The sequence below is a fragment of the Ailuropoda melanoleuca genome, chromosome 8 (genome assembly GCF_002007445.2).
Source record: "Ailuropoda melanoleuca isolate Jingjing chromosome 8, ASM200744v2, whole genome shotgun sequence".
Lineage (NCBI taxonomy): Eukaryota > Metazoa > Chordata > Mammalia > Carnivora > Ursidae > Ailuropoda > Ailuropoda melanoleuca.
Window position 1 is genome coordinate 85,612,886 of NC_048225.1, and position 22,107 is coordinate 85,634,992.

The window sequence follows — 22,107 nt, forward strand, 5'->3', positions numbered from 1 at the left end:
ATCCCTTATGAGATACACAATTTACAAATATTTGTCCCATGCTGTGGATTTTCTTTTCACATTTTGGTTGGTGTTCTTTAAAGCAAAAAGATTTAAATTTGTTGATGTCCAATTGATCTATTTTTCTTTTGTTGCCTATATCAAATCTTCAATCATTTTCCTTTAATGTATCTGGGTCCTTACATGTAACATGGGATAGTGTATGATTGGATCTTGCTTTTTTATTCAATTTGAGAATTTGTCTTTTAATTGGAGTATTTGGAAGATTTACATTTTTTTAAAGATTTTATTTATTTATTTGACAGAGAGAGACAGCCAGTGAGAAAGGGAACACAAGCAGAGGGAGTGGGAGAGGAAGAAGCAGGCTCCCAGCAGAGGAGCCTGATGTGGGGCTCAATCCCAGAATGCTGGGATCACACAGCTGAAGGCAGATGCTTAACGACTGCACCAGCCAGGCGCCCCTGGAAGATTTACATTTAATGCAATGTTCAATATATTTGGGTTTAAACCTATATATTTGTCATAGGTTTCTACTTATTTTATCTGCTATTTATTTATCTCTCTATCATCTATCTATTTTCTCTCTGCCTAAAAGAGACTTTTATCTCTCTTATCCATTTTAGGCTATCAATTTTATTTATTTATTTACTGTCTTATTATCTGCACTTAAAGAAAAATTGGTTGTCCTAGGGTTTATGTCATACATATTTAATTATCAAAACTACCTTCAAATAATATATTAATTGACTTACGAGACCCTTACAATATGTTTTCACTTCTGTCCTCCTTTCTTTTATGTGCTTATTGTCATTTGTTTTATTTCTACATGTTATAAAGCAGAGAACACATCATTATTATTAATAAAAGTTAATTATACTTTAAAGAAATTTAAAGATAAGAAAATAATCTTTTATATTTATCTACATCTTTATTATTGCTGATCCTCTTAATTCTTTTAAATAAATCCACATTTCCATCTTGTGTCATTATCTCTTGCTGGAGCAACTTTTTTTCTAACTTTCTTTTTTTTTTTTTTTTAAGATTTTATTTATTCATTTATTTTAGAGAGAGAAAAAGTGCACGAGTTGGGGGGGCAGGGGAGAGGCAGAGGGAGAGGGAGAGAGAAAATCTCAAGCAAACTCCATATCAAGCATGGAGCCCAATGCAGGGCTCAATCTCATAACCCTGAGATCATGACTTGAGCCAAAATCAAGAGTTGGATGCCCAACCTACTGAGCCACCCAGATGCCCCTTTTTCTAACTTTCTTATAATGTAGTTCTCTTGATGATGAATTGTCACAGCTTTTGTCTAAAAAAATTAACTATATTTTGAAGAATATTTTAGTTACATACAGATTTATAGGATGACAATATTTTTCCCCTTTTAGTATTTTAAAGATGCCAGTTCGTTGTCTCCTGGTTTACCTAGTTTCTGACCACAGGCATTAATCATTCTTAGCTTTGTTTCTCTATATAGACTATCTTTTCTCTTTGGCAGCTGCTAAAATATTTTTCCTTATCACTGGTTTTCAGCACTTTATGATGTGTCTTATGTCACTCTGTATGTGGGTGTGATATCTTGTTTGAGGTCATTTGAACTTCTTGAAGACTGTTTTTAAGCTTTTCTAATTACTGCTAAAATAGTTTTCACTCCAGGAATAGTTTAGTCCTACTTCTAAGGTGTGACCTCTCAAGACTCAGTAGTAAATGTTCCAAGTGATCTCCAACGATTCTCCACCAGGGGTGATCAAGCTCGAAAACCTTCACCTCTGCGCAAGCTGACAACTTCTCAGCATTCTCTGAACAGTTTGCGCAATTTCAGTCTGTGCATGTGTAGCCCAGTACTTACCAAAGATTCGAAGGAATCTTTATACAGATTTCTGGAAATTTTTCCCCCCAAAGTCTCCTCATTCCTGAATATGTTAATAAAATTCAATAAATTAAATTCATAAATGATCATTATTTCTTAAAAGTACCCTATAACAAACAATGAATCCAATGATTATCATTCAGATGATAACATGCATGGCGATGTTATTCACTGATAATTTATGTATCCTTCAGTCAATAACATAAGTGAAGAAACGAAGTATTTCTTTGGTATTTATTAACTGACAAGTAATTTTATTATTATCCAAATGATAAAGTACATTTTCAGTCTCAGCTTTGCCATATCAATTCATGTAGCTCAGTGACAATTTCTAGGTGGCATCAGCAGCAGTCGCTAGTTTCAGAAACTCTGTAGCTCCAAATGCTTGCTCTTTTTAAGAGCGAATGTAGGCCCAGGCCATTTCAGGTAGCAAAATATGTCCCTATCTGTTTGGATTCCCCCAAATCAGAATCTGAGAAAAGAACTTTCAGAACAAGTAATTTATTTGGGAAGTGATTCTAGGAAGAACACTGTGGGAATAGGAAAATAACATAAAGGGAATAAAGCCAATAAATTGTGAGTTAATGAATTGTGGGGGGCTGGGGCTTAATACTTCTGAGAATATTATAAGAAAATGGATGGAACACACCTGAGAACCGTTCCTGTGGGGGAACAAAAAGCTGAATTCTTTATTTACCTACTTCCATTCCTTATTGGTTGAGGGCGGCTCCAGGAGCGCTGGCTCCCAGCATTGTTGGTCTGCTCCAGTGTTTCCAGCATCACGGAACATAGCTAAGCTTAGTCCTAAAGCTGGACAATGCTCTCAGGCAGAGCCACAGGAATCCACCAAAAGTGTGTGGGAACTGCCAGTAGGTGACATTCAGGGTGGATGAAGGGATATGGGTGGGGCATCATCAGGGCTCCCCCTTTCCTTGGAAACAGGAAACTCATTCAAATCGCCTTTTCTGTTTACCCTCAACAAGCACAACCACATTAAACACCAAAAATGAAGGGTAATATAAGTCACTGATGGACGCTTGACCCTGAACAATACTGTTGGGTAAGGACAGAGACAAAACAGTCACTAACAGTTGCTGAATGGGCAAAGTTTAAAAACAAAAAATAGCCTGTAAGCAAACCAAACTTTTGGGCTGTTCAGCAGATTCCTTCCTTTAACCTTCTGTTCATCTGGCATAAGGTTTGTGGTGCAGCAGTGTCTCCATGGCAGTCAGACTCATGGCTATTGTATTTATATTAGCAGTGGGTATACGTAGTGTGCTTTTTAAAGGAAGGGACATAGCCCTTAAGTCTGTTCCCAGAGACTAGTTGTGGCCATTGTTCTCTCAATTCTTCAGGTTTTGCCCCAGGGGATGTGAAGGGGTGGGGGGAAGACTTCCTATAGCATACAGGTGGCACAAAGGCTAGTCAAGCCAATGGCCATTCTGATCAACTTATTTTAATGCCTGAAAGAATCCTGCCCAAATTAAAGCAATATAGCCATCCTTTTATCATTAACTTAAATTTTTAGATAAAATTCTTAAAGAAATAGTATCAGGATAAATCCATATGAAGGCAGAATCAGGGACCCCAGGGGGAATAATTTCATGGATACGTTCACCTTCACCATATCTAAGTTCTGAAGATGAGATGCCTCTATTTTTCCGATGACAAACAAGTCTTAATTATAAGTAGGCCTGCAATAGGTAACAGTTTGGTTTAACCTCATTCATTCATTCAATAATGTCAAGCATTGTTTGAGGTGCTGGAGATATTATAGTGAACAAAATAAACCAAATCCCTGACTTCATGTGGCTCATAATTATTTGGGAGAGACCAACAATAAATAACTAAATATAATAATCAAGTATTATAATCGCTAAGGCTTAAAATAAATCAAGATATAGGGTGTCAAGAATATAGAAATGCTGTGTTGTTATTTATTTATTTAGATGGTTTCTTTAATAAGGTGAGTTTTGAGCACAGCAAAAATTAAGTGAAGTAAGAGTGGATGCCAGTCATGCACACGTCTGGGGAAGAGTGTTCCAGACTGAGAGATAGCTCATGCAAAGGGATACAATTCAATTCAAGAACAGCAAAGAGACCAAAAGCAGGTAAGCTAAGAGAAGTTATAGGAGAGAGAGCTCAGAGAAATATTTGGGTGAAGTTAAAACATTTGCAAAGCCCACAGAGCCTATGAACCAGTGAAGGGATTTGGTCATTGCTCTGAGTGACATATGAAGCCATTGGAGAATTTTTACTTATACTTTTATTTTATTTATTTATTTTTTTAATGATTTTTTATTATATTATGTTAGTCACCATACAATACATCCCCAGTTACTTATACTTTTAAAAGAGCCCTCTAGCTGTTGCAGTGGAGCAGGGTTGGAAAACCAGAGGAATTGGGATACCATTATAACAATCCAGGCAAGATGGTAGAGTCTTGGACCAGATCAGTGCAGTAGTTGTGAAGATGCTAAGAAGGCATTGAATTGTAGACGTAGCTGACAGTAGAGCCACAGAATTTGTTCAAATGAATTTGGGATAAAGAGAGGAATCAAGGATGATTTCAAGATTCTTGACTTAAACAACTGGAAGGGTGGAGTGGCCATTTATGGATGTGGGGAAGACTGTGGGCAGAACAGGTTTGATAGGAGAAATCACACCTTTGGTTTTGGTCATGTATATTTGAAATGTCACTTAGATATCCAAGTGGAGATGTCAAGTAGATAACTGAATATACATGTCTGGACTTTTGGGACAAAGTTCTGACTGAACATACACATTCAGTCACCATATTAAATCCATGCAACTAAAAGGAATCACCAAGGGAGTGAGTGTAGCTATGGAAGAGAAGAGGTCCAATAACCATATCCTGGGAAAAGAGGGAACCAATAAAAGAGACCGTGAAATAGCAACCACTGAGGTGAAGGAAATTTAAGAGGGAATGGTGCACTATCATTTGGATGTCGGTAGTCTTGACAATTAAGGGGTAAATGGCTAATATAGGATATTTTCCTGAAAATGGGTTTCTTTATTTAAAAAGAGAGAGAGAGAATTGAGCACCTGAAATGGAGTGAAGAGGAAGAAGATAAAGAATTGTGAAGAAGGAAGTTTGAAGTCAAGCAAATACAACAAAATTCAATAATCATGTGCGAGTTCCCTCACCTCCCTTGGACTCAATACTGAGAAATGCCCAGTGAGAGAGTTGGTTTCTATCCTCAGATTTCTCTTCTGAATAATGGGAATATTGATTGTACCTACCTTATAGCGTTATGCTTGGGATTCAATGAGTTAAAGCATATGAATTATTAGAATACTTCCTAGACATTATAAGCTCTTAGTAAATGTCAGCTATAATCGTTGTATTATCATCACCATGTTTAATATTCTTGTTTTCCCTTTAGCTTGGAAATTTCATGACTCTATATCATCATTATCATCTTTCTGAGAACTAACCACCCCTGATGGCTAGTTCTAGTTTTGTACTGCCATGTAGGGCGGATTTGCTTCCTGCCCAAATATTAGTCATGGCTTCCTTGTTGTCTTCTCATTAAGAGTCAACTATAGATCAGAGTGAAGTAAGTTAAAAAAAAAAAAAAGGAGTTGGGATACTTTTCCCTTGGATTAGCGGTCATTTATTGAATAACTGTAGATTCGTAGATACAACAGGCTTTAATGTTGGGTTTAATCTTAGGTCCACTTGGCTTGAGATAAAACATTCTCTTGGAAAACTGGTTCCTGCATTTGCTGTGGCTTTGGAAATGGCTGCTCTCCATGGTTTATATTTTTTTGCCTGGTTGTTTTTGAAGTGTTTACACTGCCCTCTCCAGCTAAAATTGCTGGGCTGACTTTGTTTCATCTGGACTTTATATTACACCACAATGATTAATCCACTTGATCTGTGCCAAAATCAGCTAGCATCTAAGTACCACTTGTAGTTTCCACTTCCAATGAAGTAATTCATCCTAGCCTGGAGTTTGTACTTGATAAATGTCCAATCCTTGCCTACAGTATACCTGGGACCTTTGGTATAACATCATGGTGGTGAGGAATTTTTAAAGTTAATTTCTTGCTGTCTTTCCTCCTCTCTCCATTTTTCAAATTTGAGGGAGGGTCTTTATGGATGTGGGACTGGTATTGACAAAACTCACAGCAAAAGAAAGGGAGAAGAGAAGGTGATGATTAGTTGGTCTCTCACTGAATTTGATCTGTCTTCCTTCCCTGAGTCAGGGGTGGCAAAAGGGAGCTGCCCTGAGCTAAGGCACAGGGTCAGTAAGGTGAGTGTTGCTGCAGAGCAGGGAGTGGGGTGGGAACCTTTGGCTTCCACTGCCCTGGTTCCTCAGGACACTGTCCAGACTCTTTGAGGACCGTGTGTGTGTGAGTGTGTGTGTGTGTGTGTGTGTGTGTGTGATATCTTTATTTGTATTTTCCAGATGTGGAAATGGAGGTTCAGAGAGAACTCTGTGAGGAATCACACGACCAGTAAGTAGTAAAGTCAGGATTTGTACTCAGGTCAGCCTAATTCCAGAGTCTGTATTCTTAAACCCTATTCCTTGCTGCCTCCTGACTCAATCCTACTTGTTCAAGTGTGCAAGTAAGTGGGTTTCAGTATATTCAAGAGTTGTGCAAACATCACCACAATCAATTTTACAATATTTTCATCACCGAATAGAGACTGTGTACCTTTTATCCAACACCCCCAAACCTACTATTCTGCCAGCCCTAGGCAACCACTAACCTACTTTCTGTCTGCACATTTGCTTACTCTGAACATTTCATATAGATGGAATCATAAAATATTGGTCTTTTGTGGCTGGCTTCTTTTAATTAGCATAATTTTTAAATAAAGACAATTTTTAAGAGCAGTTTTAGGTGGTCAGAGAAAGAAAGATTAAGACGAGAATACAGAGAGCTCTTGTATACTTCCAGCCCCTACAAATAAAATCCTCCCCCCATTTTCAATAACCCCCACCAGATTGGTACATTTGTTACAACTGATAAAGCTGCACTGACATGGCATAATCACCCCAAATCCATAGTTTACATTAGGGTTCACTCTCAATGATATACATTCTCTGGGTTTGGACAAATATATAATGACATACATCCATCATACTAGTATCATACGGAGTATTTTCACTGCCCACCTATTCATCCCTCCCTCCCTACCCCCACCCCTGGCAACCACTGATTTTTCACTGTCTCCGTAATTTTGCCTTTTTCAGAATGTCATATAGTTGCCATACAGCATGTAGCTTTTTCAGATTGGCTTCTTTCACTTAGGACTATCATTTGTTTCCTTCATGTCTTTTCATGGCGGGATAGGTTGTTTCCTTTTAGCACTGAGTAATATCCATTGTCTAGATGTACCATCGTTTATTTACCCATTCATCTACTGAAGAACATCTTCGTTGCTTCCAAGTTTGGGCAATGAAGGATAAAGATGCTATAAACATCTGTGTACAGGGTTTTGTGTGGACATAAATTTTTAACTCCTTTGGGTAAATATCAAGAAGCACGATTGCTGGATCATATGGTAAGAGTGTGTTTTGTAAGAGACTGCCAAACTGTCTTCCAGAGTGACCGTACCGTTTTGCACTCACAGCAATGAATGAGAATTTCTGTTGCTCTGTATCCTCATCAGCATGGTGTTGTCAGTGTTCCGGATTTTGGCCACTTTAATACATATGCAGTGGTATCTCATTGTGTTTCAAATTTCCATTTCCCTAACCCTAGATGATGTGGAGCGTCTTGTCACGTACATACTTGCTGGCTGTATATGTCTTCGGTGAGGTGTCTGCTAAAGTCTTTGGCCATTTTTAAATCTGGTTGTTAGTTTTCTTATTGTTGGGTTTCAAGAGTTCCTTGCATATTTCAGCTAACAGTCCTTTATCAGACGTGTCTTTGCAAATATTTTCTCCCAGGCTATGGCTTGTCTTCTCATTTCCATGACATTGTCTTTCACAGAGGACAAGTTTTTAATTTTAATGAAGTCCAGCTTATCAATTATTTGTTTCATAGATCATGTCTTTGGTGTTATATCTAAAACGTCCTCGCCATACCTAAGATGATCTAGGCTTTTTCCTGTTATATTTTAGTTGTGTAGTTTTGTATTTGACATTTGGGTCTCTGGTCTATTCCGAGTTAATTTTTGTGAAGAGTACTGTCTCTGTCTAGATTCATTTTTTTTTTTTTTTTTGGCCTGTGGATATCCAGTTGGTCCAGTACCATTTGCTGGAAAGACCACCTTTTACTATACTGCTTTTATTCCTTTGCCAAAGATCAGTTAACTGTATTTATTTGGATATATTTATGGGCTCTCTATTCTGTTGCATTGCTTTGTCTATTCTTTCACCAATACCACAATGCCTTGATTATGGTATTCTCATAGTAAGTCCTGAAGTTAGGTAATGTCAGTCCTCCCACTTTCTTCTTTTCCTTCAATATTGTGTTGGCTATCCTGAGTTTTTTATCTCTCTCTATAAATTTTATATTTTTTTAAAGATTTTACTTATTTATTTGAAAGAGAGAAAGTGAGAGAGATCACAGAGGGAGAGGGAGAAGCAGACTCACCGCTGACTGAGTGGAGAGACCGATGTGGGGGACCCTGAGATCATGACCTGAGCCAAAGGCAGCTGCTTAACTGACTGAGCCACCCAGTAGTCCTTCTCTCTATAAATTTTAGAATCAGTCTATCCATATCCACAAGATAACTTGCTGGGATTTTGATTTGGATTGTATTGAATTTATACATCAAGTTGGGAAGAACTGACATCTTGATAATACTGAGTATTTCTCCATTCGTTTAGTTTATAAACTAAATTAGTTTAGTTCATTTAGTTTTTTGATTTCATTCATCAGAGTTTTGTAGTTTTCCTCACAAAGATCTTGTCCAGCTTTTGTTAGATTTGTATCTAAGTATTCATTTTTGGGAGTGCTAAAAAATGGCATTGTTTTTAATTTCAAATTCCACTTGTAATTTCTGGTATATAAAAAAGTGATTGACTTTTTAACATTAACTTTGTATCCTAAAGCCTTGCTGTATGCACTTATTAGTTCTAGGAGGTTTTTTTCTTGTTGATTCTTTCTGATTTTCTACATAGACAATCATGTCATCTGCAGACAAAGATAGTTTTATTTCTTCCTTCCCAATTTATATACCTTTTCTTTTTCTTGTCTTATTACATTAATTAGGAATTCCAGTACAATGTTTAAAAGCAGTAGTGAGTAGGAACTTCCTTACCTTGTTCTTTTTTTTTTTTTAATTCTAGTTAGTTGACATACAGTTCAATGTTGGTTTCAGAAGCAGAGTTCAGTGGTTCATCATATACATATGATACCCAGTGCTCATCTTAACAAGTGCCCTCCTTAATACCCATCACCCATCTATCTTTCTTACCTTATTCTGATCTTTGTGGGAAAGTTTCAAGTTTATCACCATTAAATATGATGTTAACTATAGTGTTTTTCGTGGATATTCTTTATCAAGCTGAGGAAGTTCCCCTCTATTTCTAGTTTCCTGAGCATTTTTATCACACAAGTGGGTACCAGATTTTGTCAAAGGCTTTTTCTGCATCTATTGATATTATCATGTGACTTTCCTTCTTTAGCCTCTTGATATGATGGGTTACATTAATTCATTTTTAAATGGTGAACCAGCCTTACATACTTGGGATAAATCCTATTTGTTCATGGTATATAATTTCTTTTTGTACATTGTTGAATTCTCTAATATTTTGTTGAGGATTTTTCCATCTATGTTCATGAGAAATACTGTAGTTTTCTTTTCTTGTAATGTCTTTGATTTTGGAATTAGGGTTATACTGCCTAATAGAATGAGGTAGTAAGTATACTCTCTGCTTCTATTCTCTGAAAGAGATTGTAGAAAATTGGTATAATTTCTTCCTTAAATGTCTGGTAGAATAAACAAGTGAATCCATCTGATTAAATAAGTATCTCAGAACATAGAGCAAAAAAACAGAGAAGTGAATGATGAGAAGAATGAAGAAAATATGGGGAAGTAATATAAAGGAGCATAAATCATACTCAGTATGATTTTCAAAAGGTCAAGAATTTATCCCAAAAAAAAACGATGGAGGAAATTTTTCCATAGCTGAAGACAAATAAGAATTGTATGAATGGAGGTGCTTAGAAAGTACCCAGCACAATTAATATAAAAAATGCTCACACTTAAATATACCTTTGTAAAATGTCTTAAGCCAAGGCTAAAGACAAAAATACTCCATGATTCTGTGGTGGTGAGTGAGCAGGACAAGTTAGACTTGCTGGAGTAAAAATCAGGTTGGCATCAAGCTTTTCCATTGGGATAAGAGAGAAACACCTTCAGAGTTCCGATAGAAATTGATTCTGAACGAATAATTCTATACCCATCAAAAACTGTCAATGAAATGGGAGAGTAAGATGGTAAAAATAAAGTCCTTATCTGAATATATGATGCTTCTTGAAATAATGATTTGAGAATTTATTCCAGCAGGATAAAGAAAAGGGAGAGACAAGCAATTCAAATAACAATTGGCCAAGCCCAGCTGCTTAATACAGGCAAAACTGGAAGAAAAAAAAAAAACAACACAAAAATTCATGCAATAAAAAATAATAAACAAAACCCCCAGAAAAATGATATTGAGAAGTAGGATTCAAAAGTTAGCAACCCAAATTAAGTTAGCAAATGAGGAGGCCCTGGAAAGAATGGCTTCAAGAAGACAAATTTTCTCTAAAGTGCTGCAGGTCTAGATTATTATTTTAGTGAGAAGGTGAAACCATAGATAACAATACATCATAAAAATTCAATGCCTTGCTTCCTTTACTTCCTCCTCCCAGTTTACGTATGTGCATTTCTTTTTCTATCAGCACAGGTTAAATGAAACAATTTCATCACTTTTACTCTGAGTTCACATACACATTAAAATGTAAGCTCTGTGAAGGCAGGGATTTTTTTTTCTCGATTCTGTTCATTGATATAACCCCTAGCACTTAACACAGTGCTAGTACAGCATATGTAATCAATAAACAGATTTTTTATTTGAATAGAATAAAATCATATAATCCATTGTATTCATTTAATTAACACACTATACATTCTGGTGATTTTTAGACTTAAACAGCCAAAACACAGAAAAAATAATTGTATCAGAAAGAAGAAATTCTATGAATTTTGACAATGTAAATGAACTCTATGATGAGCTGAAGCTGTGATACTGGGGATGACCATGAGAGGAGGTGGGAAAGGGAGGTCTATTAAAGCTCTCATTATCTTAGAGGAGAGTCACGAGATCCTGCCTAAAAAAAATGGACTGAGAAATGGAGGGTCAACTATATTGGACGTATCTAAAGGAATAATAAGCGGGGCACCTGGGTGGCACAGCGGTTAAGCGTCTGCCTTCGGCTCAGGGCGTGATCCCGGCGTTATGGGATTGAGCCCCACATCAGGCTCCTCCGCTATGAGCTTGCTTCTTCCTCTCCCACTCCCCCTGCTTGTGTTCCCTCTCTCGCTGGCTGTCTCTATCTCTGTCGAATAAATAAATAAAATCTTTAAAATAAAAATAATAAAGGAATAATAAGAAATGAAATATATCTGGCAGTGGTTGTTGAAGGAAAGTGTAAATGAGCCAAGATCCTCATCTTTCATAAGGGGGCCCATCAGCTATACTTTTAAGTTGATACATCAAAAATAAAGGGATAATAAATTATTGTTGTGGAGGTTCACCTCAGAAGATTAAAAATAGAAAACTTTTAAGCTGTTACTTCTGGGGAATGCTCTTGAGAAAGACCTTTACTTAAAAAAAAAATTACTTTCTACTACCAACTGAATTTTTATTGCCATGTGGCCATATTTTAAAAGTGATATTTTTAATATAAAAATAGTTTCTAGAAAAGAGAAGAATTTTTAGGGCAGAAAAAATGATCCAACTGTTTGCAATTACATACTGTCTACCAGCAAGGACCATCAAACATTTTGCAAACATTATCTGATGGTGAGTGTCAGAATCTACATTTTCCAGATGGAGACATTCAGACAAAGATGGAAGTGACTTACCCATTCTCAGTGCATCTGTGACCAGCCAGTGATAAAACCCAGGCTTCCCAGATTCTGAGGCCAAAGATAGATTTGGATTGATTTCTTCTTGGAAAAACCACCACATATTAGTGTGATGGTAGTTAAGGAAGAAATCCAAACTAATAGATGGCACACTCTGTGTTTAGGGCTTGGAAAATGTCTGTATTTTTCCATCTGATAATCTGGTACCAAAATGCACATTGCCGGTCAAGAAAAAGGCCATTGCTTCTCTGAAGCACCTGATGGGAATATATATCATTTCAAGAAGTTGTGCCTGCAAAGATAAAAAATAACCATCACTGTCACACCACAATTAATTTTTAAATCTCATTGTATATATAAAGATTTCTGCCATTTTGTGGCAACTTAGGAAAGTATATGGTTAATTAGCTTGATGACTAATTGTGATTATTCTGCCATATGCCTCTATTATTAATTCAGACTACTAGCACAGGTGGAAAGGAGGAAAAATATTTGACTGATCTGGATCATTTTATTTATTGATTTCACTCTTGATGTGAATTTTGCAATATGTATTTATTTATTTGCCTGGCATCCCTATTTAGTTAAAACACTGGAAGGGAGAGAAGGGAAGCCATTAAAAGAGCATAGTAGATTCCTCTTGTTTTGTCAGTACTTTTTCCTCTCCTTCTCCCATCCTACTCCTCAAATCACAGGCACACACTTCTGAAAACATCTATATCAGATGATACTGGCCTGATGGCCAAGGTGAGCACAGGACCAAAACAGCTGCAGAATTTCCATGAGAATTTCAAAGAGGGAGTTGGCAGAGCCAGACTAAATTTGGCTGTTTTTTTGAGAGAAGGAGAGCTGTTTAAGGTCAGGAGCTATTGGCGGCCATATTTTCCAGCGTGTGGTTGAGAAACAGAGAAAGGAAGAAGAAAGTCAATGTACAGAGAGGAGCGGAGGTGAGAGATGAATATAGTGACCATGTATTGAACTCCTTTTGATTGTGGTAGAGTACGTATAATGTATAATTTACCAGTGTAATCCTTTTTTCTTTTTTTTAGAGAGAGTGTGTGCTTGTGCATGTGCATCTGAGTGGGGGAGGGGCAGAGGGCGAGGGAGAGAGAGAATCCCAAGCAGGCTCCACACTTAGCATGGAGCCCAACACGGTGCTCAATCTCCTGATTCTGAGATCATGACCATAGCCGAAATCAAGAACTGGACACTCAACTGACTAAGCCACTCAGGCGCCCCCATTTGAATGTACAATTCAGGGGCATAAAGTACATTACTTTGTTGTATTATTGTACAATCATCACCACCATCCATCTCCAGAACTTTTTCATTGTCCCAAACCAAAACTCTGTACCCATTAAACAATACTTCCCCATTTCCCCCCATACGCCCAGCCTTTAGTAAATTCTCTTCTGTATTCTTTCTCTATGAATCTGACTATTCTGGGAATTAATCATTCTTACCAGGGTACTGTTGAAAGCTGTGTCAGCAATTTATTGTCTCTCAGATCCAATACAGGATCCGCAATAATGGATGGAATTCCTTTAAGCATTCTCCTCTACAAAGAGCACCTGCTTTCTCAGCAGAGGGTACTAGAGGGATAATGCAGGAGGAGGGTACGTTCTGCTGGTTCTGGCAGCCACATTGTCAGTTGGTGGTACTCTGACCCAGCCACTGGCCCAGAACTCATGGTCCCTTGGTGACTTTACAGCCTCCATCTGGCCAATGATTACCTTTCTGTGGCCATCTTAACATGGACACCATATATTCCAGGCCTCCTGTCTGCAAAGGTACCTACTCTCTCTGTGTGCTTATGTGCCAGACCCCTGGCTGCAGTTTTTCTATGTTCCACCTGTGCGCCAGAGAACTGCTTCCTGCTTGCCCACTGCAGACCAGCTCTGGTCTGGGCAAATCTCTCTGCCACCCAGTGGTTTCAATCCCAGCCTTAGGAAGGCGGGGGGGGGGTCCCCTTTTATATCTGTTCCTCCTTGGGTACTCTCCCTCAGCCCTAGGGTACCCTAAAGTTCTCTTTATTTTACAAGCGTTCTTTTATCAAAAAATTTTAAATATTTATATTAAACTTCCCTCATTTAAGTCATGGTGTGGTTTCTGCCTGATGTTTACATCTGGCAGATATAAACCAGGATAGTTCTGCACAAATAGAGTGTGCAGTTGCCTTCTCTAGAGACAGGAGGGAAAGTCCTGACTGCATTTGAAGCACTGGCACTAGTTTATTTCTGAAATCTACTATCTACCTACTAACTACTATCTTCCCGAGACAAATTTGTTCCTTTAAAATAAATTTAAGCTTTTGTCTTTAGGAGAGCTTAAGCGTGTTTCTGTTACTCAAAACCAAGAGCGTTATCACTGATAAGGATGTAGTTTCACATGCTTTCAAATATGGCTCAGTAAAAGGGAGAGAGGGGTAAAGAAAGACTACTCTAAAGGCAGGAAAAAGAGAGGAAGGAATACTATGCCGAGGATTAACACGGCAGCAAATTCTCAATTGAGCTTGACATTGATGTTAGGGATTCAGGTTCTGTGACTCACCTCTCGTCTCTACTGGGAAACTCACCCAAAGGGAGCCAAGTGGGGCACTGGCCCAGTGATTCTGAATGCGAAGGAATATGGCTGAGGTCACATGAAGCCTCCTACTCCCACGGCAACGGGACTTTGGGATCTGCTCACCCAGTGTGTATCTGAGAGTTGGGTGTGAAGAGCCAACCCAAGTTCACTCACCAGGCAGCTGTAAGGACCAGGGCTGCCTCACACCCTCAACTACCAAAGCGTAGAGTAGAAACCCACTAGCTGGCAGCACACTTCCAGTGAAGGGAACATTCTGGACTGGTTTTGCTCAGCAGACAGAGTAAGTCCCTGCCCATTAGTAAAACATGTCCTAGTGAATGTCAGACTTTTGCCAGTCACATTTGCCATTTTTGTCTGAGAAGCAGTGAGCAATGGGGACGAATGACAGAGGTGAAAGCTTCCTCCTCTGCATTTCTCATAAGAAGAAACTACCAAATGTTAGTGCTAATTCCCTCCTTAGAGCCAAGATGGGAATTTAGGGAGACAAAAGGAATACAAATGCCCTCTCTTCCAATAGTTACTTTCCCTTTACCTATCCAATACGGTTTTATTAAAAAGAAGTATGCACAGTGTTTGTTGAATTGTACTAATGAATTATACTAATTCATAAATTATGCTAATCACATAGAACCATTTTTATCTTTCAAAGTGCCTTTTTTCACAGAAAAAAAAAAAAAAGTCATACATCACCCCTCAGCAGAGTGTGCAACGTGAGATGCTTTCGCTATGAATGGAGTGAATCTAAGTGGATCTCTCCACTATCGTTTAGAAGTACAAAGTCGTATAAGAAGTCTGGCTCTTCAAAAGGGGGTCATTTCCACTCATACTGCGCTTCCCTTGGCTTTGCCATGGAGAAAGATAATTAAGTTTGGCTCCAACCAATCAGAATGGATTGTGAAATAAGAATGGGTGTTACAACCAATCAGAACAGACGTCACAGAGAGGCGCGAGGATGCTGGCTGGTAACAGTTGATCAGGCTATATCGTATGTTCCAGGTGGAGACAGCTCCGAATCTGTGAGAATCCAAGTCTAAGGTGGTAGAAAGGACTGCGGGCAGTTAGGGATTTATGAAGAAGATTTTCCCTGAAACCTACTCTTCCCGAAGCCTTAATCACATCAGTACATTGAAACATAGTTTTTCTAGTTACTCTGGCTAAAGCCCTGGAGTCAAGCATTTCTCATCTTTTTACTCTAATTTCCCACATTAGCACTGTACGCAAATCCTGGTCATTCCGCCTTCAGAATATGACCATTATCGGACTGCTTCTCAACACCACTATCACTATTTTCCAGGCCATGCCACCACTGTTTCTTGCCTGGATGGCTGCTGTGGTCTCCTCCCTCTCTGCTTCCCCACTTCGGTCTATTCTTAACCTGACAGCCACAGGGATTCCATTAAAATAGAAGTTAGGTGGTCTTACTCTTCTCCTGGAAACCCTCCAATGGCTTCTCATCTCACAGTAAAAGCCAAAGGACTTATACTGGCCAGCAAAGCCCTACATCATCTAGATTCCCATTATCTCCTTTCTGACTTTATCTCCCACTAGCTCAATGTGGTAGACTCATGACAAAAACTGGTCCTAATTTTCCACCCTTCACTATATTCACAGCCTTTGCAGTGTGACTTCAAGAGTCTCCCCATTAAGAAGTGGACTTTGTTCTCCATCCCTGGAAACTAAGCTGGTCTCCTGAATTGCTTTAGTCAATGAAATGTGGTAAAAGTGTCAGTGTTTCAGTTCTAAACCCAGACCTTAAGAGGTCTTGTGTTTACTCTCCCTCCTCCCCATCTCCTCTCTCTTTCGCTCTCCTTCTCTTCTCCTCTTTCTCTCTTTCCTCTCTTCTTTCTTCCTCTTTTTCCTTTCTCTCCTCTCCCTCCTCCCTCCATACTCCTGCTATGACATGAGAACAGAACATCATACTACTGGGGGATGAGAGGCACAGAAGCACATAGAGCAGAGCTAAGTCAACGCAGCTGTCTCATCCAAGCCTGAGACACGTGAGAGAGCCCAGGCAGTCGGCAAAATTATGCTGACTCGCAGCTGACTGCATAGGCGTGAGTGAGCCCTGACAAGCTCAGCTCATCTCAACAGAACCACCCAGATGATCTTTTGACTCTTGAGTAAAAGTAAATGCTATTGTGTACCACCGAGGTTGCCTGTTACTCGCCCTTCTTGCGGGATAGGTGACTGATACATTCCCCTTGCTCGATCTTCTCCAGCCATAATAGCCGTCCAGAAAACACCAGTCACATTTCTACCTCGGACGCTTTGTACTTGCTGTTTCCTCGGGCTAGAATCCTCTTCCCTGGTCCACCTCACTCCCAATAGCCGCGTGCCTCGATCCCGAACCTCCTTCAGATCTTTTCTTGAATGTCTCCTAATTAGTGAGCTCTCATCTGAACATACACAATGCAATCTTCTTCTAACACATCCTAGTCTTTCAATTTGAACTTCCTCCTTAGCACTTGTTAGTAAATCTATTTTATATATCCCTTATCTTTCTTGCTTATTGTCTCACTCCCTCGCAAGCTCCTTGGAAGCAGGGATTTTGGCCTGTTTTTATTTGCTACGGTATCCCCATGCCTAGAATAGTGCCTGGCACATAAAAATAAAACAATACACATACTTATCAAATAAGCAAATGAATGAATGTGAATTCTCCCTGGAATGGTAGAGGTGATCAGACAATGGTTTAATTTTTAAAAACTGGCAAAAGTAAAAATCCCTGAATTGGATTTCTTTTACCTAACTTCTCTTCTTCTCTGTCACCATGACCCTCGTCACAGCCCCCCGAGCTTCTGTCTGGATTGCTGCAGTTGCTTCCTGACTAGTTTTTCTGCATCTGTCCCCGCTCCATACAATCCTTCGCAGCCAGGGTGCTCTTTTTAAAGAGAAAACGTGAGACTGAAATCCTTAGCGTTGCCAAATAGGACCTGCAAGACCTAGCCCCTCCCTACATTCCCATCTTCAACTCACACATGCTCTTCTCATTCTCCTTGCTTGCTTACCCATCCTAAGGTTTCTTAATATTGCCATGACCCTTCCTGCTTCAGGACCTTTCCAGAAGCTGTTCTGGATCCCCAGGAATGCTCAACAACATCCCTTGGCCTCGTCAACCCCTATTCATCTATCTGATCTCATCTTAAGGATCACTTCCTCAGGAAAGCCTTCATAATTCAATACTTTTTCTTTAAGGCACACAATACAGTTGATAATGGTAACTTTGTGTAACTTGTTTAATGTCTGCTTTTCCCAACATACTGTAATCTCAGTAAAGACCTAAACTATTCACCAGGTCATTTGGCTAAGTTTGGCCTCAGATTCAGATAAGCCTTTTGTAGTTGAGAGACTTGCAGTGTCAAACAGGAAACCCAGGAAGAAAAGATATTTTGCATAATGAGTTGAGTCTTCCAGGAAAAGCTCAGTCCCGATGATATTTTTGTTCCTCTCTAAAGCCACAAAGGTCTATAAGCCACTCCTCACCGTGACCACCAGCAGTCCATTAGCAATAGAAGCTGGAGAGAATATTTACATCCTACGGGGTTTGTATTGAAGACTGGCCCCTTTTGTCATTCTTGCATTGTCATGATTTATGCAATCGAGTATTGCTTTGGAGGACAGCCATTAGCAGCAGAAACGAGCCCAGCAAGAACACAGAAGCAGGGATGAGCAACTCCAGCTAGGATTTTCGCCTTCTGTTGCTGTGAACGAAGCAGATGAAAGCAACACGAATTTATTATCTTACAGTTTCGTGGATCGGGAGTCTGAGCGCAGCTTCCCTGGACTCCGGCTCAGGGTCTCACGGGGCTGCAGGTGAGGTTGGGCTGCAGTTCTCACCTGTGGTCCTCATCTGAGTTCGTCCAGGTTGTTGGCAGAATTCTGTTTCTCGTGGCTGCAGGAATGAGTTCCCCATTTCCTTGCTAGCCATCAGCCGGGAATCATGCTCAGCTCTCAGAAGCCACTGGCTTTCCTTGAGACATGGTCCCCATAGGCCATTCACAACATGGATGTTTATATTTTTCCAGGCCAGCTGGAATGCACTTTTCTGACTTCTTCCCTGTGACCAGCAGAGAAAGCTCTCTGCTTTGAAAGGGCTGCCTGACAAGGTCAGATCCACCCTGATAAGCTCCCTTCTGCCTTACAACACAATAGAATCGCGGGGGTGACACCCCATCCTATTCAGAGGCCCCACTGCACTCGAGGGGATTATAAGGGCCATCACACGGGGGATCCTGCCTGCTTCGGGCAGCTAGGACAGCTGAGAGTAATAACAAAACCCTGTCATCGTGCTAAGTGTTTCGCAGCATTTAATCTTTAAAATCACCTATGAGGTAAGTCCTATTACTTTCCTTGTTTTATAGGCGAAGAAACTGATGCTCAGAGACCAGCTGACTTTGCCCAATTTCACACAATCTGTGAGGTGCGGAACCTACATTTTGAGCTCTGGTCTTTCTGACTCCAGAACCCATTCTTATCCACTTTATGTCATTGAACCTGGATCTCCGTAACCAGTAGAATGACGATTGTTACTGTTTTATGGCTTTAAACACTGGTAGTCCTGCCCACACCTCAGGAAATAGGTCCTTCCTAACAAATGTTCTTAATTAACCTTTAATTAACTAAAATGTGTCATCCATATCCTACGAAGAACCCTAACTGATAATCACTTTAAACTCTTAATGGAACTGTTGACTCAGGTATAAACTGGCGGTAAGAGCTTTAGGCATATGGTTACTGGGGCACTGGACACTTGTATAGTATTGCCAAAATAACACCACTGTTGACTTCCTAGCCACAAGGTTGAAAACTTAAGGCTACAAAGGAAGGCTAAGACTGCCATTTGCCTTAAGTCGTCAATGCTAGGATCCCTCATGGCAAGTCAATCGGAACATAGGTATCTTATGACAAAATGCAGAAGGAAGTTCACATCTCCTATGATACAAGCTAACTAACAAGGCTAAACCTGGATTCATTATGCCTTTGTGTTTTACTTCCAGTTTATAAGAAATAAGTGGGCTAGAGAAACAAGTTAAATAATTCCACAGAGAAGCAACTAGCCAAATCCAGAAGTTGGGATATTTTATAGATAATTGCCCAAATCCATTTAACAAGCATGATATCATGTCTATGCTTGGCAAAAGAGCTTAAGAAATACCCATGCAACGATAATGATATATATTTATGCCTGAATTGGTCCCTAATTGGACAAACCAGCTAGACAGGACATTTGGGGGATGATTTAGGTGGTCAGATGTGGACTGGGTATTAGATAAGATGTATAGACATGGAAAGTTTCAGATTATTAACCTAAAAAAGAAAGCAGTTACAAAACAGTTTATAACAACTTAAAAAATTGTATTTTTCTCATTTTGGAAAAGATGTAAAAATACATAAAAATTCTGGAAGGATATACAATAAGATTAACACTGGCAATAGATGGTGGAAACAGTGTTTTTATTTTCTTATTTTTGTTTACCTGTACATGTGATGCTTTGTAATTGTAAGAGATTTTTAATTTAATAAGAAGGAAAGAAAGTCATCAGTATATAAGTTTTAGCCTAAGCCATGGGAGTAAGTGAGATTCCCCAGGGAAGGGGCTATAAAGAATAAGAGGGCTAAGAACGCAGCATTTCAGAAACATCAAGATTTCAGAGAGAAGACTGGGGAGGGAGAGCTGCTCAGAGACTGAGGAGGAGCCACGAGGGAACAGAAGAAGCAGGAAGCTCAGGGAAGGAGAGTGTTTCCAGAAGGCGGGGATAGTCAGGTGTATCAAGTGCTAAGGGTGAGCAAGGAGGAGGAAGAAGAGGCCGCTCACTTTACGTCTAAGTCAAGGCACGTGGAGGTAAAAGGAGAGAGAGATGGTTCCTGCGAGGGGTTGGTAATGCGGGGAGGGACATAAGACAGTAACCAGAGGTAAGCAGCAATGCGCATCTTTGCACAAGGAGGTGGGCGGGGACGAGGTGCCACTCAGGTGTGTTCCAGGTAAAGGACGCCCCCCCAACTCCTTTATCCAGACATAGTGGCGCCCCCTGGAGGATGTTAAGGGAAGGCTCTATGAAGCCGGCGGAGGGAAGAGTTGGAGGCCAGTGGGAATGAAGACATTGAAAACCCAAGAGAAGAAGGAAGGATCGTCTACGGCACAGGATGATGCCCAGGGGACAGAGCAGGGAACCAGGTGGAGAGCAGAGGAGGCCGATGAGCCTGCGCGGGACCGAGGCGGGTCTCCTGTGAATCGGAGTGAACATTCAGGAGCCAGGAGCCAAACCAGGTGACTCTCGGTTTCTGTTTGAGTCTCCAAACTGGTGAGGATTACCAATGATAAATATACTTGGAAGGCAGATTTTCCAGGGGGAGGTGTGCTGGCTTTGGAGCTCTGCGAAGCCCCGTTAGCAGGCACCAGGTCGTGCGGGCCTCACACATTATTGAGGCGGGAGGCTGCTAACATGATGGGATTTGAGGGGTGGCGGAAGGCCCATTACCCTGGGAATATCTCCCAAGGGTTTTTCCTTAATGACTGGTGGTGTGATGAAGTGAACAGACAGTGCACGATTTGGGGTCCGCAGACGAGTTTACCATCCATCCCCTCTGTCACATATACATTTTGACAGTTTGACTTGCTTCGGTAAACATTTATCAAATACCCACAGGGTACAAAGGGCACTGTTCTCCGTACAGCCCATGGCATTTCATTTGATCCAGAATCTGTTCAGAGAAGGGGCTGGAATATTCTGGGACTGTGCCTGCATTAAGAAATATACCCCAGTTCTTGTGGGCCTGGATCAGAGAAATACCTCCCTGAAAAAAATAAGCCTGAAGGAAGAACAAAGGTGCAATATTCAGTCTGATCATTTCCTTTCCTTCTCTGTACATTCTTCCCATTGCCCCATCACTCGATCAGAAAACCCCAGTGTCTTCTCGGGCCCCTTCTGCCCCACCCAGTCCCGCCCTGGTGCTGCTGACCACAACAGCAAACTGTCCCTGGGTCAGCGGGTCTCAGATGTGCACGCAACACTCCGAACTGGGGCTTCACAGAGACCACAGCCGTCTTCCGGGGGATCCGGCAGCTGCTCGGGGTCGAGCAGCACAGAGGGCATTAATCAAGTGTTATTCCCCACTGCTCTGCTTGCTGTGTCAGTTAGATCTGGGACAAGCTGTTGGTCATAGGGTTTTCTCCCTGCTGCCTGTTTGTAGTCACTTGCCTGTCCAATTTATCCTTCAAGCAACACTTTGTAGGACAGGAGCGGCTTCCCCCATTGCCCTCACAGCTTTAGGAGCTCTGGGGCTTTGCACAAGTGTGCACCAAGTGGAAAGACTCCAGCCAAGAGAGGAGCGTGGGAAGGAAAACTGCAATGGGAGGGCGAGCTGAAAGGTGCGGGGCCATTAATTACAGCTCATTGGGGACGGGGAAGGAAACAGCAACTTGGAGTGGAGCTCCAGAGCAAAGCAAACAGGAAGGTTTTAATGAGAAAGTCCCCAAGAGGAAATGACTCAATGGTTTGGAAAGAGTAGGCTCCAGCAGGGCTGGAGGCAACATGTATAGCCCCATCCAGAGGGAGGGAGGGGAGTCGGCCCGGCGGGGGGGGGGGGGCCA

The 22,107-nt window shown here is 40.5% G+C and overlaps 1 long non-coding RNA gene across 2 annotated transcripts in view; it reads right to left on the bottom strand.

The window, feature by feature from the left end:
* Positions 1-11,825: 11,825 nt before the first annotated feature.
* Positions 11,826-22,107, bottom strand: part of LOC117803424 — a 45,258-nt gene continuing 34,976 nt past the window's right edge. Inside the window, exon 3 of one of the 2 annotated variants that reach the window (XR_004627276.1) lies at positions 11,826-12,222. This is a non-coding gene — a long non-coding RNA (uncharacterized LOC117803424). Of the gene's footprint in view, positions 12,223-18,010; positions 18,218-22,107 lie in introns of those variants that run through there. The other variant, XR_004627277.1, reaches the window with a different exon arrangement.